We start from the raw sequence: 23,129 nt of genomic DNA, 5'->3' as shown, positions 1-23,129 counted from the left end.
TGCCCGTGTGAGCCAAAGACTGCAAATAAGATCCAAACTTGGAGAAGAAAATGCAACTAGTAGCTAAGTTCAAAGCCACTGAGAATTTAGTTAGAAATGTTGTATCAAGATATAGATGATAGTGGTCGCCCAAAATACATTTGCAGGGTCCCTGCATGGATGGAGTCCCAGGTGAATCCCCAATACACATACCAGACGAAAACACTGGAAAGTGGATTTTAGCAGCTGTGCTTAGACTGGATTGTGACACCATGTAATTAGAACTCCCTCTGGCCCCAATGTAAACTTATTCTAAAATTTTAATATTCTCTGTTTTCTGAGGTCTTTGCCTGTGGTGTATGGTCACTGTTGTGGGTCCTTGTTCGTTATTTGTGCTTGCTTTGAGTATTTATCTACATGAGAAAACTGGAATGGATGGAATTATGAAGATAGTAGCAGGATTGATGATTGCCTGGGGGCACAGAAAGGGGGAACATAGTAAATGGGAGTCAGCATCATCAATAAGTACAAGAAGGAAGAAAAGGTTCCAAATCGATTGTGGCAATTATTATACAACCCTCCTGATATGATTGAACTATTGAATTGCAAGATATGTTCATTATAGTTTTTTTTTTTTTAGAAAGAATTGAATACATTTAACTGAATCATTCCCAAATGAGGAGAGAGCAGAGACACCTCATTTCAGGTGGCTTCCAAGCTTCCTTGGCTTGTGTTGACCAGTGGTCATCTCTGCCTCCATGGCCATGGTCCTGTGTAGACATGAATCAGTTACTCTAAATTTGCATCCCCAAAAGGGCGGGGATGGGGGCATGCAAGAGGCCAAAGAACAAAGCTGGCACCTTCTGGATGACAGTAAAAGGGTTTAGTAAGAAGCTTACTTACACAGTGATCCCTGAGTGGCAACAGGGCTGACTTAAGACTCAGTGCCCTCCCGGGGGAGGCAGAGACTTTGAGGTTCCCGATGAGCAAAAATGGCTCCCCACCGGGGCTTCTGACCTCACAGTGGCCGTGACAATGGGCTCAAGAGTCAGGACAACTGTGGAATGGCACGGGACCGGGAGTGTTTTTCTTTGTTGGGCATGGGGTCACTGTGGGTCACAACTGACTCCATGGCATCATCACAAACAACAAGGGGAAGAGCAAAAACCATCAGAAAGGCAATCATACCAGTGGAGAACACTGTGCTTGCATCACCTGGCTTTTACCAAGGCGGTAATTCCAGGGTTCTGGTATAGATTCCCTGATGGTCCCTGCAGCATGGGACAACCACCAGGTGCAACTCCCCATTCCATTGTGCAGTCACCAAAGCCATAAGCAGCAGTCAGACATCACAGGGTCCCTTTCGGAGCAAGGTACGCTAGCACAGTCATGTGCAGGTTTTTGTATTATAACCAACCAGTGGTTCCTGGCACTCCCCCCTGTTGGCAGTGGCATACAGGGGTCCGGCCCACTTTCAGAGAGACCAGGGAACTCTCAGAGTTTTGCTCAACTCAAAGCAGACAGAGAAGGGTTTCCCCAGCACAGCCTGGTCAGGGTCCTACCAGCCTAAACCATCCCAGGGGTAATACATATCTTCTCATGGCCACATCAGTCGGTAGTGACCAAGACCCAGGTTTCTACAACACTCTGCATCCTGGAAAGGGTAAGCTTATGTCCCCCTTTTCTACTGTCCCCCATTTAGTCACAGAGATTTGAATACGCCCCCATGTGTTTCTCTCGGCTAGTCATTTGGTTCCGGCTAGAGGTTCCAATGTATGCCTCAGCACTTGGGCGGAAGAGCTGTCCATAGACCCTGACGCTGCTTTTGGTGTGCGCTGTGGTGCGGCTATGAACCCACATGAGGAAGACCTTGGCAGCTCCGAAGGGAAGAAAGTAGAGTAGGACACGCCCATACTTGGAAAGACAGATGTTTAGTGGGTACCACCAGGAATAACTCTCCTCATTCCGTTATGATCAAGCTCCTGGCTCTCCTTCCAGTGATGAAGACAGCAGCTGCCATGCACACCATATGTGCTACCCCGGGAAAGTCATTCGAGACATTGTGAAGAAAGTCACCCATCCTTCTGAAGGCTAGAAAAGGATATGCTCCCGCATCCCGCATGTGATGGCCGTCTTGCATGTAGTCCAGGTTAAACAAGACTGCGAAGACCCACCATGTAATGGGTGGTGGGTTCCCATGTTAGGCCAGTTAGTTCAGCCACTTCCAGAGAGACCAAGTATCCATTCCACGCCGGGGGGGTGACCCACACCATGCACCACAAGATGGTTTCACTTCCTGGCACCAGGTTCAGAAGATGTTGCTGCTGTTCTCCTGGCAACAGCCTGGCTGGATACACTTCCAGGTCTGTGATGTCACTTGGATGGTAGTTATAGAATCAAGCAGGTCTCCTCAAAACCCAAAACCAAACTCACAGCCATCAGGCTGATGCCAACTCATAGCAACACTATTTGAAAGGATCGAGCTGCCCCCGGTGAGTTTCTGAAACTAGCTCTTTACTGGAACAGGAAGTCCCATCTTTCTCCTGCCCTAAAACACTTGTAGTAAAATTTATCACCCTCAAAGCCTCAGACAGCACCTTATGGTGCCCTCCCGAGATGGCCTTGGCTGTAAGGTGCGTATCCATTGTTTCAGGCCATTGTTCCTTCTTTCCACCAAGCCCACAGTCGTGGTGGTGCCATTGTGCCTCATTCTCAGCTGCCTAGTTATACACCAAGTGACTGCGACCTGAGTTACTATCGATCCCGCAGCGTAGCCCATCCATAACACTCAATCCTGTGTAATGCCTTTGTTGTAACAGCCTGACGTGCTCATGTACATGGGGCTATTTGGGTTAAGCTAGTAACTACATTCATACCCATAAGGGCATACTCTAATCTCTGTGGAGGCAGGAGGGAACGGGGCCTATATAATCCACCTGCCAGTCCATTCCTGATTATGCTCCCTTCCGTTTGTGTTCATAATCGGGGGCAGGTGCCATGGGCGTTGGTGTGAGCACCTAGTGCAGTTTGGTACAGATTAGTGCCATACATGTCTCTGCAGCTATTTTTCAACCAACATGGCCACTCTGGTGTGTGCGTTTCTCCTTCTGGCTGCACCATTCTAACGTGTACGGTGTTTGATCCTTGGTTTCCTGTGCGGAAAGAAGTGGATTGCTAGACGGAAAACAGATCATTGTCCAAGGTTTGGAGGTGATCCCAGAGTCTGGTCTCAGGACTCCCATTGCCGTCCACTCCTCCTTATGCTAATGGTCAATCCTCCTAATTAGCCCACAAAATGCCACCAAGTGTCTGTACAAAGGATTAAGGGCCAGCGCTTGAGGGTGATGACCGTCTGTCCAGCCCTCAGTTTGGCCCATGGACGGTTTTCCTTTGAGCCAGTTTCAGACCAGACGGCATTACTAACCACAGGTGGTGACAGGCCTTGGACAGAGCCATCTGGGTGTGAGATTTTGCTGATCCTGGGCCTCCCCTGTACTTATTGAGCGAAAGATTGACACTCACAGTGCACTTGTTGGGAGTTTGCCCTCTTGATATGTCGCCGGACCAAGACCAACCTGGGATCATTGGGACAAGGAACCGCTGTCAGGACAATGGTGTGCTACAGGGATGGATGCCATTTGGCCAACACAGTTGTCTGAGTGAGACCTGCTGATGGCTCCAGAAACAGCCCATTGGTCCATCTAGTGATGGACGAAGCACTGTTGCTCCCTCCCCACATGGTGAAGAGCATTCTAGGCCACAACCATTGTTTCTCTGTGGGACTGTACGGATTCTCCGCCTCCCTCCACACTTGGAACAAATAAATAAATGAACTGTAGGGGGGTTACAGTTCCATCCTGTTCTTGCCACAGACTCCAGTAAAAGCAACTCTTGGTGCCGTTGACATCGAATCTAGAGGCAACCAGGCCTCAGATGTCCGTGTCCCCATGTCTCACCCTCGTACAACCAACACCTTTGCTTTCTCAAAAGTGTGCCGCTGTTTTTTGCCCCAGTCTCAAGAGGCATTCTTTTTTTAATTTAAAAAAAACACCAGTTTATGGAGTCTACACACCCTTCACTAGTCCAAAGGGCCCACAAAGGCCTGTACTTGGCTTCCCGTCGCAGGCGTGGGAAAAGCATACAGCCAAACTGCAACTTCAAGGCGCACGTGAGTCCTACCACCTGGTGAGCACGAGGAATCGTTCCATGTTCCCAGCCCCGCACTCTGCAGGGGCCATCAGCCATTCTGCTCACCCCTTCACAACCATGGCAGGCATTTCCCTGGAATCCCTTACGGTGTCTCCCAAGCGTCCTGTAGATGTAGGCTCTTACTGCCGGCGAAAGCAGGAAGACCGTCGACAGGACGGATGGACACGGTGGCTGCAGCAGTTGCTTGCAGCAGGAGAACCGCTGTGAGGCCGGCGCAGGCGCCTCAGTGCTTCACGTTGTCCTGCGTAGAGAGGCCCTCGGAGTCAGAGCCGACTTGACGGCACCTGACGGATGCCTGTTCGTCCAAACTGTCAGATGACACACAGTCAGGCGGTGTAAAAAGTGAGAACTAGACACTCAGGTAAACGGGTGTGCGTGTTGGCGCGTGCGCAGACCTGGAGCCAAAGTTCAGGCTGCAGAGGCGCACGTGGAGGCGGCGTGGGAGGCAGGGGTTCCGGAGCGGTGAGGACCACACGGAAAGGGCCTCTCACGGGGTGGCTCGTGCTGCTTCCTGCACAAAGACAAAGGGCCTGAAATTCTGCTCGGTCTGCATCCCAAGCCCAGGGTTCGGGAACGGGCTGCGATGCATAGAGTGTTTATAGGAAGAACCCCCATCACTTGGCCAAACCTGAAGATGAACTGCTATTTTTTTAATTTACACAGAGACCGGGTGGACAAAGGACGTCTGGCAGTGCAGTGATGACGCGTTTGCTGGTGTCTGCTAGGTCAGAAGTTTGAAACCACTGGCTGCTCTGTGGGAGAGAGAGAGGCCTTCTTCTCCCGCAAAGAGTCACAGTCTCAGAGACTCCTGGGGGGCCTGCAGAGTCCGTATGGGTCAGCGCTGACTCAATGGCAGTAAGTTTGGTTTTGGGTTTTTTTTTAAATAATTTTATTGGGGGCTCATACAGCTCTTATTACAATCCATACATACATCCATTGTATCAAGCACATTTGTACATTCGTTACCCTCATCATTCTCAAAACATTTGCTCTCCATGTAAGCCCCTGGCATCAGCTCCACATTTTCCCCTCCCTCCCCACTCCCCACTCCCTCATGAACCCTTGGTAATTTATAAATTATTATTTTGTCATATCTTGCACCATCTGGCGCCTCCCTTCACCCACTTTTCTGCTGTCTGTCCCCCAGGGAGGGGGGTTATATGTACATCCTTATAATTGGTTCCCACTCTCTACCCTACCCTCCCTCTACCCTCCCGGTATCGCCACTCTCACCACTGGTCCTGAAGGGATCGTGCATCCTGAATTCCCTGTGTTTCCAGTTCCTATCTGTACCAGTGCACATCCTCTGGTCTAACCAGATTTGTAAGGTAGAATTGGGATCATGATAGTGGGTGGGGAGGAAGCATTTAGGAACTAGAGGAAAGTTGTATGTTTCATCATTGCTACACGGCATCCTGACTTGCTCTTCTCCTCCCTGCAGCCCTTCCATAAGGGGATGTCCAGTTGCCTACAGATGGGCTGTGGATTCCCACCCCGCACTCCCTCTCATTCACAGTGATATGATATTTTGTTCTTTGATGCCTGATACCTGATCCCTTTGACACTTCATGATCACACAGGCTGGTGAGCTTCTTCTATGTGGGCTTTGTTGCTTCTGAGGGAGATGGCTGCTTGTTTGCCTTCAAGTCTTTAAGACCCCAGATGCTATATCTTTTGATAGCCAGGCACCATCAGCTTTCTTCACCACATTTGGTTATTCACCCATTTGTCTTCGGTGATCATATCAGGGTTTTGTGTTTGTCTGGCCAACAGAACCCTAGATGCAGATGGGGGCAGTGGGAGAAGGAAGACTTGAAAACAGTCGACGGACAATTTTCCTGGGGATTCTTTCCATAGGCACGGTTGGAGGGCTCCCGCCTCGTGCTGAGAGGTCTTAAGTGAAGGCAGAAGGCAGAAGACCCCTCAGAGTGAGATTGTTTGGGAGTCAGGTGACCTCGAGAGTGAAGATCAAGGTTTGGGGAAGCTATTCTTAGACATTCCCTCCCCGCCCCCACCCCCACCCCCAATTTCCTGTAAGCTCCAGCTGAGTGTGCGTTTGGCTCACCTTCTACAGCCAGTCAGCTCCCTTTCCCTGGAAATCTGAACAGACAAGCAACCTGGTCAGCCAAGCTCCCTTTGGAGGCTTCTCCCTCTGCATGGGCATTCCTCCCTAGAGGGAGCCAGGAGTGAAACTTCCGGGAAGTTGGTACCATTGAGCTGGCAGACCTCTGCCTCACCAGTTGACTCCAGTACTGTCTGGTTCTCCCATTAATGTCCCGCTGGTCACTGGTCACCCTTCTCCTCCCTGCCATTGGAAGACTGTGTCCCAACCTCTCGACCTGGGCCACTCCTCCTTTATCAGTGGATCTCTATGGAAACTACTTCCTTAATTCATCCCCAGATTCTGATACCTGGCTCCGCTAAGGTGAACCTTGGAGTTTTAGGTCATCCTGGAATCTTCCTTTCTTCCATTCCTTGAGGAATTCAACCTCGATGGTTCCCATCTACCTAATGACCCTTGACCTGAGTTCAGGACCAAGCTGCCTAATCACTGCTCTTACCTAACAAGGTCAATATTAGTTAGAACTTATTAGACACCAATACGATTTTACCTGGTGATGAGATTGGCATCTAAGCAGTGATCCTTGTGCCACCTAACTCAGCAACCTTTCTCTGTGGCCTCCTGGCATTGCCTGGTGGTGTAGTGGTTACAAGTTGGGCTACCAGTTGCAAGGACAGCAATTCCAAACCACCAGCCAAGCCGGTCAACGGGAGAAAGACGAGGCTTTCTACGCTTGTAACCTCAAAACCCAAAAGCAGCAGTTCTGTCCTGTCCAATAGGGTCGTTATTAGTCAGAATGACTCTGTGACACTGAGTTGTCTATAGAGTCATAGCCAGCCAGGTTGTTACCTAAAACTCACCATCCTCATGGCTGCCCATGAGAACAGGACACGAGACTAGTGTAAAACAGTGTGCTGACGTTGAACTCATTGGTGCTAGAAGAATAAACTTCCCTCTTTGCCAGCTGTTCAAAATCAATCTTAGTTACCGTTCTGGATTAAATTGTGTGCCCTAAAAAATCATGTCTCCTGAAACCTAACCCCTACACTGTGGCTGCAATCCCACCGGGGACGAGTGCCTTCTTTGTCTTGTTAGCAAGGCCATGTCACTGAAGGAGGGCTTTAAAGCCAGTCACCTGTCAGATACACAAAGAGCAGGTGAAGCACTAAGAAGCAGGCTCAAATGGATGGTGTGATAGTTGCATAATCTGGTGTCAAATTGGGACTTGAGAGGATTCAGAGTGAAGGGATGGAGTCTAGTCTATCCAATGAGGCCTCTGTGTGAGCATGGTCTTCTCCTGAGGATTCTGGGAACTCCAGGATTTTCCTCTTTGGAGGTGGGAGACATTCTCTCTCTACTCACCCCCTTGGAGACTCTCTACTGCCAAGGATCACTCCCTTTGAGACATTTCTGAGGAGAAGTCACATGAAACTACCTGAGGCAGTCAGAGTTTCAGAGCTCATGGAATTACATGGAGACCCCTGCCAGTTCTGAGATGCATACAACACTACTGGATTCACAAGACTTCCCACCCACTGGTCTGTGATCTTCCTGCATTCAGTGTCATTGCATGTGTTTCATGAGTCTCAAGAGGACTTCATAGATTGGTATTGGACATATGGGCTAAAAAAGAATTAATGGACTTGATCTGGACTGGGCTGGGATGTTTTCTCAATCTTCAATTGCTCTTGTCTATAAACGTCCTTTGTATACACATTTAAGTCTCCCTGGATTTGTTTCTCTAGTTTACCCGGACTAACACAGATGTGAAGATGGCATGGCGCATCAAGATGCTGTCAGAATTGAGGGACAGGAGCAGAAAAGAGATGCGGACCCTCGGAGCAGACAGAGAATGTCTTCCCCAGGAACTCAGTCCCTCACTTGGGACTTCGAGCCCCCTCACCTGTGAGAGAATAACTTTCTGTTCACTACAGCCCCCCACTCATAGTTTTTGTATTTTATCAGCATGAAGATAATCTGACCAGCAGCTCCAGGAAGCAGTTACCTAAGACAACCCCACTCTCTCCTTCCAGAACAAAGGGGTGGGAATTCCATCAGGATCATCCCACTGAAGAGTGGAGTAGGTATGTTGAGAGAGGCTGCCTCCTCCTGGGAGCAAGAGCACATAGGTCCTGCAAGTAGCTGGTTCTGCTGCGATGCTCAGAGTCCTGGAGAATGTTCCAGTTCTGGTCCACTTGGTTTCTCATATCAAGCTCTTCTGTTCGAAGCACCCGTGGAAGGTGAATCTCTAGCCCTTATAGGCAGCACATGCACGCGCCCCAAGGTGAGGAGGCCAAGCCCCCTCCCCAACACCAACCCCTGCCTGGACCTATTTTCCAAGGATGCTGAAGTCTCTGAGTGGATGCCAGCAGGGAGATACTTGTCTGGGGTTTGGGAAGGGCTCGCACGCTGGTCTCTACAGAGCAGCCCACGCCACACACCCAGAAAGCAGTGAGACTAGGCTTTCCATCTCAATCTACATCGCCAACGCTGGCTTCTCTTCATTCATGCTGAGTTCAAAGGTTACTTGCTATCTGCAGGTGTGCCTTAGGCATGTTTCCAGATAGGGCGGTGTTCATGAAACCTTGATCCAGATTCCTAAGAATTCCTGGGTAGGGCCAGAGGGAAACCGAAACCTATAGAAAGGAGGCTGGGCCAATGCACAAGGTACCATCAGACTGTGGGAGATCCAGCATCACATCTGGATGGGTCCTAGGGGGTTGTGCAATTGAAGGGAAGAAATTAAGAGACAGAAAAAAAGTTTTGGGGTGTTCACCTCGCCATGACTTCAGAAGCCAGGTTCTCACAGAGTGAGAGAGAGAGAGAGAGAGAGAGAGAATGCATTCTCATCACCAGCTTATACACTCTTGAGGCATGCAAGCCCCCCTAATTACAGGTAACCACATGCAGTATAAAGTGAGTTGTACCCTAACCCTAAAGGTTCCTGAGTTCACTGGAGGAGTAACCTAACACCAGTGCTGGGGGCAGGTCAGAGGGCAGGGGGTGGGGGTGGGGGGAACTCTCCCCTGAGCAGTGAGAGGAATTTAGCTAAAGTTTCTGGTTAGATAGCAATCAGCCATGTGTTTGTAAGAGGTAACTTTAAGGCATTGCTATTATGGGAGGATATAATATAGATTCATTTTAATTATGAGAATGTGATTGGGACTCATCTCTAATCCCACAAGTGCAAAGGCCTCCCTGCACCCAGAATCCTGGCCTGCCCGGCTTCTTAAAATATGAGAAGAAAGAATTTGTCCACATACACTCTCTTTCCGTTCCTCTGTTTCCCACATTACTGAAGAATGGCTTCAGTAAGTGCCTCAAAATAGATTTTTAAAACTCTTCTTTCCTGCATAGATCGGCATTGCTGGCAGAGAGGGGACACGGGATGCAAGCTGAGGAGGTCTGAGGTCTGGTTCTCACAGTGGGTGAAAGGAGCCACAGGCCTCGGCTTGGAGCCTGGTGGCTTCTGTGCCTCCATGGCTGGGAGGTGTTTGGCTCACTGAGGCTGAGGAGCAACATGCCCTGTTTGAGGAGCCCCTGTTGTGGGGAAAAAGCCATGCATCCCAGATGGGATGTGTGCTTCCAGGGTGAGGATGGGAGAGTGGGAAAGGAGGCAAGGTGAAGCCGGTGCAGCTGGGGGGTGAGGAGCAGGAGAGAGAGAGAGAGAGAGAGAGAGAGAGAGAGAGAGAGAGAGAGAGAGAGAGAGAGGTGAATGGCCTAGGAGAAGCGATCGGAAGGCTGAGAGAGAGAGAGAGAGAGAGAGGCAGTTAGAAGGGAACATTTGATAGTCACCTTGCTCCCCAGCCTCCGTGCCTCTGGGTCCGCAGTCCTGCAAGGATGGTGCGGACCCTTGTCTCTGCCTTGTTCTCAGCAGAGGTCTCTCCTCTCTGCCTTGTCCCTGCTGCCACAGCTGCAGCCAGTTATTATATGTTCTAACATTCTTTAGAATATACTTTTAATGTTTCCAGGGGTGGAAGACACCTTTCTGGAGCAAGAGTTTGAAAAAATATAAATTTTCCTCTGCAATGATTATGTGAGTGTACATTGCAATAACTGACTCTGATTGTGTTATATATATCTATCACACACATATTTTTTAAAGGAAAGTAAAAACTGGTCAACTGAGTGTGACAAAACGAAAAGGCATGAAGAAATGTAGGAACCAGTCACTCAGTGAATTTGCTTTCAGAGACCGACGTGGCCCCAATAGGCTCTGTGTGGATAGGCAGCTTCACCCGGTCCTTCGGAGCGGTCTCTCTTGGATGATTCCTGGCCATTCTTTCCGGCTTCCCAGCAGGCCTGGGTGGATCATGTGTCCACGGAGAGGAGAGTCAGATCATTTAGAGCTGGAAGAGCCTGGACTTCATCCAGCCCACCCCTCTATTTATAAATGATAAGGCTGGGGCTCAGACAGAACAGACTTGATGAACCACACACAGCGAGGGAACCTGGGCTAGGAGCAGGGCCTTGATCTCCCTCAACTGTTTTTTTCCCCCTAACATCTCAAGACAATACCCCAGCCAGATGGTGCTCCTCGGCTCTGGCTGAGGAAGGTTAAGCAATTTTTGATACCAGAGCCAGTGAAGGGGAAGCTGGGGCCAGGACCTGAGCTTGCCCCATCTCCTCTCTGTCCTGTCCCTTTCTGCCCTGATTGCCAACACTTTAAGAGACAAGGAACTCCCGCAATCCTTTGAAAGAATTCACACCTTTGCTTTAAGGCTAAGGGAGCCAGGGCCCAGGGAATGCCCATGACCTATCCTGTCACATGGTCAGGGTCTCACCTGTTTTCTTCGAGCTTAAAGGAAGGTAGGAAGGCCAGTCATATCCTAGCTCACCCTTATTCCTGGTGCCAAGGACAATGAGGCTGTCCACCTTGGGGCCAGCTCAGCCCCTGTGACCTTGCCCAGGGCTAATCTGTCTGGTTCCTCTTTGTGGATCCACAGATACAGTTGTTGGGGCTAGTTCATCTAGCTCAGTGGTTCTCAGCCTTCCTAATGCCTCAACCCTTTCAGACAGTTCCTCGTGTCGTGGTGACCTCCAACCATAACATTATTTTCGTTGCTACTTCATCACTGTCATTTTGCAACTGTGATGAATCTGGCGACCCTGTGAAAGGGTTGTTTGACCCTCAAAGATGTACGACCCACAGGTTGAGAACCCTGAGCTAGCATGATGTCCCTTGAAGCGGAGAAGGCCACAGTGAGGAAGGAGTTGCCGTGTTGACTGTGGGAGACAAATACCAGATTAATACCAATCACGATGCAATCAGCCTAAGCGTTCATTTCTTTTAGGGGCAAAAACTGGCTTCATATTTAAACCTAAATACACATGTGAAGGGATAGTTCCATGTCAGCCCCCCCCTGTAAAATCCTAATCCTGAGATGGACCAAGGATGAGACAGAGACCTTCCCTCCATGAGCTGCATACTTTTCTGTTAAAACATTCTGTTAAGGAGCAGGGCACTAGAGAACCAACCTACTTGGGGTCCTCTGGCTGTGCGCCCCAGATTCCGAGGGAGCGGGATTCAGCTCTTTGCTAATAAAGTGGGAGAAGGCCTGTGGTGAAGTGGTGGGATAGGGTTAGGGGGAGGGGGCAGTCTGGGATTTGGGTGGAAAGAACTAAGGCTGGATGGGGTTTTTCTGAGCTGAAGACCCTTGGTGTGCGCATCTGTGGTTAGATCCCTGTGTGTCGGTGGTCTGGCCCAGCGTGTCCTCTGTTCCAGGTCACCAACACTGCCATGATAATAGGCATTGGAGCAGCGGTCCTGGCAGTTGAGGGGCTCTGGGTGCCCGCTGGCCAGAAGCAAGTGGGAAAAGCAATAATTCCAAGGACTCAGAGGCATTAGCCAACAGTGTTGGCTTCATTTATTGGCTTCGCTGTTTCATGCTCATTTCAGCTCGTTACGAGCCAAATCGAAGCCTGTCAATATTTATTTGGGGAACTGCAGACCAGCCGGGTCTGTTGTGCAGGGGCAGGATCCTCCATCTTGTTAGCAGTGAGATATATCCTAGTCTTTCTGTGCCCTTCTCCAGTGTCCTTCCCGAGGCTAATGTTCTCTAGGAGATGTGAGGATACAGAGGGGCAGACAGAGGGACAGGCCAGACTGATAGACAAGACAGAAACCTGCCGCCTTGTAACCTCAAGTGCAGGTGAATAGCCTGGAATGAGGAACCCAATCGACTTCCTCCAAGTGAGAGGAAGAAATGGAAATTTACTAGAAGGCACACCCGCGAGGAGACTGACAGCAAGCGGGCTGTCTTGGTGGCGTCCTGTTTGAGATCAGAATTCATTATGAAGATCTAGATAGCTTTGCCCTTGGCATTTACACCTTCGGGAGACACATATGGATGTTTTACATCAATTCAGTTTTCATGGTAACCACAGGAAACCATTGTTGACCATGAGCAAGCAAATGGAACAATAGGTACTCTGAGGCCAGTCTTGGGAATGCCAAGTCCCAGAATGTGAAGTCTCCGCATGTCGAGATAGCTGGGCCTAGCTGTTTAATCACTAAGAAGTAAGTAGAAGTCATCTACCCCTTTTAGGTGACAGCCACTTCCAGCCTGTTTGCCTTTTAACAATAAAAATCCCTCCCATGTCTCTTGCTTTCTGATGGTCGGACCAGGATGCAGCTGCCTTAACCAGTTCCCTGCTTCAGCTGGCAAGGCTCACTTCCTGTAAGACATCCTCAAGGAGAAGCCACATGGACCTACCCTGATGCAGCCCTGGGTGCTGGAGCAGTCATGTGGAGACAGACCCCTGCCAGTGCTGAGATGCTTACACACTCACTGACTCGGTTTTCCTCCTGCAGTCGGCATCATTGCATGTGTTTTTTGTAAAATGGAGGAGGACTTTGTGGATTGGTGTCAGACATGTGGGTTAATGTTGGTCTGGTGGGCTTGGGCAGCACTGAGTTGGGATGTTTTCTTGATATGCACTTAACCTTTACATTAAAAAAAATCCTCTCTTACACATATGAGTTTCTGTGGATTTGTTTCTCTAAAGTACCTAGACTAACACATGGCTCCTAACAAGAACAATAAACAAAAGGAGACCGTCTTTCACTTAAAACGGCAAACTTTTTGAGATGATGGAAATATAAATGGAATTATATGTTGACCTAGTGAACTCTACATGACATTGTACAGTCAGCAGGAAACTGAAAGTGACATGCTCAGCACAGGTGTAAAAGTTAGTCCCAAAGCAGCCCAGCGCCAGAGAGCAGACGGCAGGCACAGTCAGTCCAAGAAAACACCACCTCTGTCCTGAAATGGCTGCGGTAAGTCAATGGAAGATTTCTCTCGATGGTTCTGAGCAGGAGGTTCCACTCCTGGAAAGACTTCAGTCTGGTAGCAGCTCTTGGGTACAGCCAACAGCAGGACTTGTCCATTGAAAATTCTCAAGGACAGTGTTTTCCTCTTCTTGGAGTCGACATCTCTGTCCCTCTGGTCAGTGTCAGACGGGCTAGCACAGAGAGCCCCAGGAAAGGGCACTGTCTGCCTGGGCTGGACTCCTGGGGAGTCCAGGTGTACGTCCAGGTACAGGCCAGTCTGGAGGAGTCCAGGTCCCTGGGCAGGGAGGATATTCCCACCTTGTCTGCCTTTGGAATTGGTCGGAGTTTATTCCCTTCGCTGGTCAAACAGCTCTCCGCACTCCTCTGTCTCCTAGATACTTGTCCTTTGAAAGTCCATTTTCATTTCAGCCTCTGATCTCTTAAGTGTCCCCTCTCAGTTGTCCTAATTTCATGGACCAGAAATTGTCCAGGAAAAGGTAGACCCGGCTTAGGGGTGGCTGACTGGAAAAGAGCAAGCCTGGCTCAAACAACTGTGCAGGCATGGAGTCCCCGGTACGCAAGACACACACTGGCTTTTTCTTTTCTTTACTTGCCAATCTGTCGAGAATAATGTCACATGAGGCTCCTGTGCATGTGTCCACGTGTACCTTCTCAAGAATCAGTAGTGAACAATCGGTGTGAGCAGGTGTGAAATGGCTCTCTATAGATCACTAAATGTGTCGCTAGGTTTATTGTGCCAACTAGCCCAATAGGAACATATCAGCAGAGTCTAATCAGATTGCAGCTTGATTGGAGGATGACCAAAAGTAAAGACAGCCGGCATCCCATCTCCCTCTTGCTCTCTGGTGATCAGACCATTGTGCTGCTGCTTTAGCTAGTTCTCTTCCTCGACCTGTATGCTGTACTACTCGTGCGCCAAGCCAACAGGTGCATCATGTTGCTAGAGCTGGAGGCTGCTTTAAGACCTGCTTCGCCAAGCGGCTGGTGCTTGCATTGCTTGCACTCGATGCTGGTGGGTCCTGTTGCCTCACTTGAGCTCCAGATCCCATGGGACCTGCTCCACTAAGCTCCGGAGCTTCTGACTGCTGTTGACCCACCCTGCTGTCTATCGCTGTGGGTAGACTCTGCCTGCCTGCCTGCCTTGCCTGAGGGAAGACTCCACTGCCTGCTTCCTTGATCTTGGACCCAGCAGCCCAGGACTTCCAGTATATTAACTGTTCCACGAAAGTGAGTTGAACTGAGCCCTCTGTGCTGCTGTGGACTCATTAGCTGTGATATTCCTTTTCTCTGTATAAATTTATCCTCTTTTATATGTATTTAATTATAAGCATCCGAGTTTTGTTTCTCTAGAGAATCCTGGCAAACTCACTAGGTTAGCACAAGCAAGCCGGAGCATACCTTGTTCTCTGGGTAAATGCTCGCTGTCAGGGACATTCACTTTGAAAGGAGGCTTTGATTCTGCAGGAAGGTGATGGTCACTTGGGACAAAGGTGTGAGCCACACTCAAGAGCAGAATCTTTAATGTGGAAAAAAAGAAAGTGAAGTTGCTCAAACGAATAATCTAGGAAGTGAGACAAACATTACACTAAGCCAGCCCTGTCTACTAGATTTGCTACCCTTGCAATTGTGGGGATTAAAACACTTACAAGGAGTCGTATTCCTATTTCAGGGAAAGGAAGGGCAGGTGGGAAGGTTCTGGAAGGACATGAGCCCACCATGGTGCTTCCTGGCTCAGTGCCCATTCCCTGGTCAAAGCAGGGGAACAAGCTGAGGTGCTGATGCCTCGCTGATCGCTGTCTGACTTAGAATGTGTGAACAGAGTCCAAAATTCTCCCCTCCTGCAAAGTCAAGGCATCATTTTTCCTGCCAAGTCCATTGGCCTGGGGCAGCTAGAGCAAGAACTGGGAGGGGTCCTGGCACCACTGACCCTCCCGTATACCTATGCAGCTTTCCCTTGCTCCATGGCACGCCGGGTCTTCCCTGGATCCTGCTGATGAGGGAGAGAGGGAGGTCCAGGCATATGTGGAATTGGTTACTACAGATTAGTAAATGTACACAAGCTAATTGGGAATCCGTGGCCAACGTCCTACGCACAGGATAGGCCCTCACCTGGCATCTTCCCCACACATGTGAAGGTGTGCACTTTCCCACAACCAGCCTGTGGGGGGCTCAGCATTTCTGGGTGTCCCCACTCTCAACCACGTGGGCAGTGCTTACACAGCTCACCCCCTGTGTTAGACCGGGTTCTCTAGAGAAACAAAACTAGAATATGAATAATTTTATATATATTTATACATGGAGATACATAACATAAGAAATAAACAGTTAATTAAATAATAAAACAGTACAAATGGCTCAGAGAAACTCACTCCCATGAGAGAGCTGTGAGACATTGGCAGTCCTTAAAGTTTTGAGGGCCGCCAGGTAGTCCTCCGTAGAGCAATTCAGGCTATCCAGGCACAGGCAGCAAACAGCAAGGCAGGTCACCAACAGTCAGCCAGATGACAGGGTCTGACAGTCCCCAGCTCAAGAGATGTAAATTCCAATGGTGTGGTGAAGCAGATCTTGAAGGAACCTCAAATTACAGCAACACAGTCCATGGGTTAGGTATCCCACAGGCAGTTAGCTTGCAAAGTGAGGCAAAGGACAAGCAAGGCAGCCGCACACTGGTCCGATGATAAAAGAGCAAGAGACAGAATAGGCGAGGCTCACTGAGCCATTTATCTTTCTGCCCTTCAATTAATTCCACATGTGTTTATTGGCCAGGTTGGCACAAGAAACTAACTACCTCAGCCCCATTGTATTTGGGTTTGGGTTGGTTGTCCTTAATTGAATTCTCCAAGGGTAGTTTATTTAGGAAATACTTAAGCCTTTTCCTTGATTAACCAGCTTTTAGTAGAAAATGACACATCCTTGACATCATCCAGGAATTTTTAAAATGAGCAATATTCATGGGTGCTCACATGTTTGATGGATTAGCGCCCAACACATTTGATGTATTTCAAATGTTAGATCATTTTTGCCAAGTCAATAAAATTTTTATTCACACACATTTCTTTGTCAAAGTCTTTACAAAGCAAAACATGCCTGTGTTTAAAAATGTTCATTATTACAAACATACCAAGAAACCAAAGGTGTTACCAAAAGTTACATACCTAATTTCATAGTAAAATGTGTCATAACTTTTCGGAAGAAAGATTCATGACTGAGTCCCCTTCTTTCCATTTTGGGGATTTGGGAAGGTAATAAAATGTGTGAATTTGCTTTATATGGAATGCCGATAAGTTAGAAAAACATTAGATAACTAAGAGTATGTTCATATTGTCATATTTCATGTAAAGTGATTTTTTCAGGTTTTGAAACTAAAGAACAAAACATGACTATCATTTTCCATAACACACACACACACACACATACACACACACATACACACACACCTGACTCAAAAGCAATCTGAAAAATATTATCCCACAGCTGATCGTGACTTAACAGTTTCTCAGTCAAAAAGTTACAAAAGGATTGAATGTTGCTGTCTCCCTAGCTTCAAAGGGAAATGTACATTCCCTACTGGGGAGACATAAGAGCATCATGGTCCATTTTTTCTCTTCTCAACTGCAGCCGTCCACTTCTGCACACACCGCAGCCCAGGGTTCCACGCGTGAGGTAGCCTTCTGAAAGGACGGGGCAGTTTGGTTCTAGGAAATGCGGAGCAAGTAACACTCACTGCTACAATCTGGAGGCTGAGGCCCAAGTCACCTGACTGCAGCATTACTGCTCGCTCTAGTCACCTCCTCGGTTAATGACTCCAGGGCAGTGGGGTTTGCAGGCGTGTTGGGCCAATTCTTTCAGCAACAGTCGCATAGAGACCCTGAGCGCTTGTCTGGAAACGCACATCTGTCCTCTTTTCTGGACGAGCAGGTTCCCGGGTCTAGTTGGCAAAGGTCAAGGAGGGAAGACCGGGACACACAGACAGTAGAATCCCAGACTTCAACGCTAATCCGTTCTAGAACAAGCATCGAGATGGGATGCAGTCGAGTTCTGAGGTAATATTTCCCATAAGAAAAACTTGAAAATGGATTAATCCGTACTCGACCACCAAATTTTTACCCTAACCTCGCCTTTTATACAATATGTGACACAGATATTTCAAAGTAAATAAGTTCAGAGTTAAATAATATAATTTAAATAAGAAACACACCATTGGAAACGTTTTTAATAACTACAGTATGGCCCATGCCTGGAGACTGAGGAGGACCTGGATCTGTGGGCACGGATGTGGAGAGGAGGGACGGAGAGAGTCACTGTTGGAAGAAGAAGCCCCTTCCAGATAATCAACTGCCAGCTGCTCTTCAGGGTTTTTCTTTTCACAAAGACCTGGCTGGTTTTCTCCAAAAAATTTAAATCTGTCTAATTGGTTCTGCTGTTGGCATTTTATTAACTGTTTTCGAAAAGGGTTTCTTAAATTATCATCAACAATATGGATAACAAGATTAACCACTTCCTTAACATGATGATTCTTTTCAAAAATCTGTTTTTTGGACCCATTTTTTTTATCTAAAAACATTACAAAAAGCCACAAGAACTAAGAAAATTACAGCAAACGTTTGGAACCCAGCTATAGAAGGTTTACACAACACATACTGACAACTAACGCCCAGTGACCGAAACATGAACTGGTTTTGTTTACAAAAATCATGTACATCGGCTTGGATTCTGATGTTTTGTTCGAGTTCAGATGCAAAATGTTCTCGACATTTCGCTTTGAAATCTGGTTTTGTCGAGTCCTGATGGGGTCAAGAACCATGGGTTCTAATGGCACTTCTGACAGAGATCAACCTGTGCCTGAGATGCACCTGCTTGCAGTATATTTCCATGAAGAGCAGGGAGTGTGGAGCCCAGGGTGCGGGGGACATGGGGAGAAGGTTAGTGTAAGCATTTCATTTCTGCCAGATTTACTCAAGAGTCCATACTGAGCAGCTCCTCTGCACCCCAGAACTGCTCAATAGTTCAAACACGATTCCATTTTCAACCTGCTCAGATGATAAATAAATAGATACTCTGTCAATTGCCCAGTGAGACGAGCGACATAAGCAAGTCTTTTGTTCTAAGGAAGCCGTCGTGTGAGAATTTAACATCAGCCACATGAAGTGGTCAGGAAAGGGGTTGGGGGAATGTCCAGGTCAACCTGGACAGCCTTCCATTCTGTCCTTATTTAAAAAGACAGACTGTTCGGATCTTTGCTCTCTCCCTGAAATATCCCCTTCAATCCTCTTCCACGAGACCCCCCTAGAGGCCATTGACTTCATACTTAAGGACCGAATGGTTCCACCTGAGCAGTCAGGTTTTCTGACTCCACGGTGACAAGAAAGAGACGGGGTTCTGAGGAAAAGCGGGAGAGCAGGCTGCTGCTTCAAGGGGCATGGCTTTCACGAGAAGAACTGGCCAGGCCACCATGTTCCTTTATCAGGAAGAAGTTTCGTTTTTTAAAAATGAAAACGTCTGCTATACAGAGGACAGAGTCCACACATAATATACCTGGGGAATAAAACCAAGAGTGTACCCTGAGGTCAAAGGTTGCTTGGAGAGGCCAGGCCTCTTCCACTTCACAAGTCTTCCACGGGCAGTTTCAGAAGTTCAGAGGGTCGCAGGGCCAGGTAATTGATGCCTCACTGTTTGCTCCTGGGGATGGCAGGATAGGACGATGGGGGACATTATTCTGCACATAACACTGAGCAGGGATCGCCACAAAAACCCAAACCAAGAACAAACAAACACACAAAGCAGTGAGTAGTGCCCCCGAGAGGGGGGAGAGCGGGAAAGGAGAGATTCAAACCCCGAACACTCAGGCTTGCAGCCCATACAGAGCATAAACCAAGTGTTTCCACTCAGTCCATCACTGCACTGCACAAAGAAAACAAAGTAAAAAAATTGAGATTGCTTAAGAAAGCTTACAATTCCCAGACACCAGAGGGCTCTCCCACAGGAAACCAAGAACCCCATGTGCTGCTGCTGGGTGGCCTCCTGGTGGGCTCTCAGGGAGAAGTTGTGGCTCCCAATTTCTCGGACTTCCTGATCTTGGACAGGCAGCAGTCTGCTTCACAGGTTCTCGGTTTGGGGCCTGCAGTTGTTCTGTAACTTCTGTGTTTTGCGCCCTCTGACTCATTTGGGCTGTAATCTGAGTCCTGGTTACTGGCAATCCGCCTTCCACTCAGCAATCTTCTCTTTCTCTAAAAGCATTGGATCCTCTGGATGCAGCCTCTTCTCCAGAGTGGCCACTTCTTCCTTGAGTCGGGCAGTGATGACAGAGTGGACAGGGCCCAGTGAACCCAGAGCCAGGTCTGGGGAAAAGCCCCCTCTCCATTGGTTGTGACTGGGTCAAACTTGGCTTTGTTCTTTGGGATTTAATTTTGTATTGAAGATGTAGAAAGTGTTTTCTGGCTGGTGGAATGTCTCCCACCACTCAGTCCACGACACTGCTCCTTCTCCTGGTGGCCGTCACGGGAGGAGCTGTTCAGGGCCTTCTTCTGCTCTTTGGCCTTTGGAAGGAGTCCTTTGTAGACAGCGCAGGGAAAACACAGCCGTTTCCCATCGGCCTTCTTTCCATCATCTTTCCTGCCTGCACAGTTCCCGAGAGCAGGGAAGTCCATACGTTGTCTCTGAAGTTGGACGGCACTGACATTTATTGCCAATGAATGCAGCAATGAGGTGGCAATGCTGACAAGGCTGGCACGATCTCAGCACATTTCTGGCACACTGCATCAGTTTTACTTTCCTCCTGGTCCTCCCCACTGCAGTAGGTTCAATAGGATGGGCAATCCGCCATCCCCTGCACAGCAGCTGCTCCTGAGATAGAGCCTCGAAGGGGAAGAGCGGGCGGCATTTGGTGCAAACACAGAGCACCACCATGTGCAGCTCAGGCTTTGCTCAGGGCTGGTTTCTTTATGTGGCAGCTTGAAGCACAATCTGGAGGCAGAAGCAGCAGGGACAGGCTGTGGGGTGCTACAGTGGGCAGACACTGGCAGGTCAGGGAGGGCTCAGAGATGGTGGATGCTGGTTCACTTTACTGGGTCATTTCAAAGTTGATCGAGCAGAAAGAGGTTGGAACTTACCGCTTTGGAGGATTCTCATTCAGTTTTAAAGGTATTATTTTTATGACCCCAAATCATCCCTTCTTTGGTTGAATGGACTCCAAAGTTCCAGCCAGATTTGGCTGCTAACCATGTCTCCCTAGCAGGTTTCCAAAGCTACTGACGATGTCAACCACTCCCGCCATAGCTCAACTGCCCTGGTCAGGCCACCCTGCTTCATCCGACCCAGCCCATCTCAGTCAGGAGGAGCATGGCTCGTGGTTGGCCTCAGAGCCTTGCTGGTGAAATCCGTGTGCTTAGAGCATGTACCATCCAGCTGGGGCTGGCCAATGTGCCCCCCACTCATGTGAATTCCAGGAAGGCACAGCCCCACCCCCAACTCCTAACTCCACCCTGAGGTGGCTTGCCTAAAGCTAGACATGCAGCTGACCCAGCCCTGCCTGCGATCATTTAGGGCCCAAATGTTAGAAACTGTCAGACTTAGATTTCAAACCAGCTCTCCTACTCTCTAGATAAGGATCACTGGCCAGGGACTTCACCCTCCTGAGACCCCTCATGGTCAAAGGGGTGTTGCGTGATGTGGGTCAAGTGCTCGGCATCCTTTGGGCTGGTTGTGCTTTGCACACCAGGACAGTGAAGCTCCAGCCTCACTCAGGCTGCATGACCACAGCTGAGGTTTCCAGGGAAGCAAACCAATGGCTCTCATATGTATAAGACAGACCTGTATGTCTAGGAAGAATTGTATGTCAAGAACGCAGCCCATCCCTGCCCAGCTCAAGTCCATGAGTCTGCTGCTAGCTGGAGTCCCCTTCAGACTCATGCAGCTGTTGGAAGGTGAAGCAGGAAGGTCAGCAGGATGTCAAGAGGTCACAGCCCAGTTGGTGCAGGGTCACATGGCTCCAAGGTCCACAGAGACATGACACAGAGCCAACAGCTCCCCGGAACAGCAAGTCACATCTTTTCCCCCTAAAATCAGATGCAGAATCCAAGCAAGCAGGAAGACAAAGAGGTGAAGAGAGAGATCCGTCCTCCTGGGTGTCTCTCTTATTAAGAGAACACACCCACATCCTATGACCTGATTGACAGGTGAGACTCGACCCTTACCTTCACCCAGGTACATCAGGTTGGCAGACAACCTAACCACCACACCCATTACATGACTAGTGTCCATTGTGGGGCATTTAAGCTGTGCTTGGGAATAACACATTTTCTCACCGGCACAAACATGTTCTGTAAAACAACAACCTCATATCTCACGATGCACACTGATTTCATGGGCCCCAAATCTCCTCTCCATTTCCTGCCCCTTCTGCTATGTAGACACATTTCAAGCACCAGCAACGCTAGTGAATGGAGGGGCCCCCACCTGTGTGAAGAGAGCTCCCTCCCTGTTTCTGCTGTGAATCCCAGGCTGAGGGAGCTCTTGGCTGCTCCCTGGGAGGGCTCAGCTCCTCCTGACCCTGGTGTTTCTGTTACAGGACAAACCAAGACCTGGAGACCTGATCCAGATTTCTCGTCCTCTCTATGACCACTGGGCCATCTATGTGGGAGGTGGTTATGTCGTCCACCTGTCTAATCCAAGTAAGGACAGAGCCTCTGTTGAAATTGATCCAAGTAGGGACTGAGTTTAGAATTGTGGACAGATGCACAGTGACCTCGTGCTTGTGTTCCCCTCACTGCCTGGCACACGGTAGGCCCTCAGGAACATTTGCAGGCTGAGTCAGGCTTTTCCGTGCTGAGATCATCAGCGGCTGTCCTCTCGACCATAAGTCTATGGACTGTTGACTTTCATTCCATGAGAGGTTCCAGCCCTTTCGCTGTGTTCTGTAAGCTTCCCTCCACATGTCTCCTCACCTGAGCATTCAGTCCTTGTTCAGGATGTGTAAGAAAGGAGTTTCCTTTAAATACATCACAAGTGGTGTTCACACCAAGGATTTCTGGTGTTGTTCAGGGCTTCATGATGGACTGCTAACTGCAAGGTTGATGGTTCAATCCCACCAGCTGCTCCAAAGGATGGAAACATTGGGTTCTACTCTGTCTTATAGGGGCACTGAGTCGGAATCATCTCCGTGGCAGTGAGTGCTTTTGTTGTTGGAAAACTCTTTCTGGAGCCCCACAGCACAGTATGCCCAACCCCCGCCCCCACCTGCTATGTGAGTTCCCTCTCTGTGGGTGGAGAGAAAGCACTGCCTCTGTGATGAGAGGCCTCAGGAGAGCAGGGAGGGGGAGGGGAGAGGAGGACAAGGTGGAGCAGAGGAGGCTGGGGTGTGGGGAGCATATGGGATGTAACTAGAGAGTGAGGGGGAGGAGAGAATCTAGGGACTGAGAGACATGGGAGAGGCAGTGAGAAACAGAGAAGCCTGACTCAGGAATGGGGAGACTGAAGGGCAAAGATGCAGAAGTAAATGCTTGGTGGTACCTTATATCTATAGTCAGCTTGCTTCCCCAGTTTCTCCTTCTCTGGAATCTGCAGTCCAGCAGGAGGGGTGAGGGG

General features: G+C 49.0%; 1 pseudogene; it reads right to left on the bottom strand.

Moving 5' to 3' along the window:
- Positions 1-19,579: 19,579 nt before the first annotated feature.
- LOC142445585 (protein FAM76A-like) lies at positions 19,580-20,453 on the bottom strand (annotated as a pseudogene).
- Positions 20,454-23,129: the final 2,676 nt, after the last annotated feature.

The sequence above is a fragment of the Tenrec ecaudatus genome, chromosome 4 (genome assembly GCF_050624435.1).
Source record: "Tenrec ecaudatus isolate mTenEca1 chromosome 4, mTenEca1.hap1, whole genome shotgun sequence".
Classification (NCBI taxonomy): Eukaryota; Metazoa; Chordata; class Mammalia; order Afrosoricida; family Tenrecidae; genus Tenrec; species Tenrec ecaudatus.
Note: the sequence above shows the minus strand (reverse complement) of the source record. Positions and strands in the feature narration are given on the sequence as shown.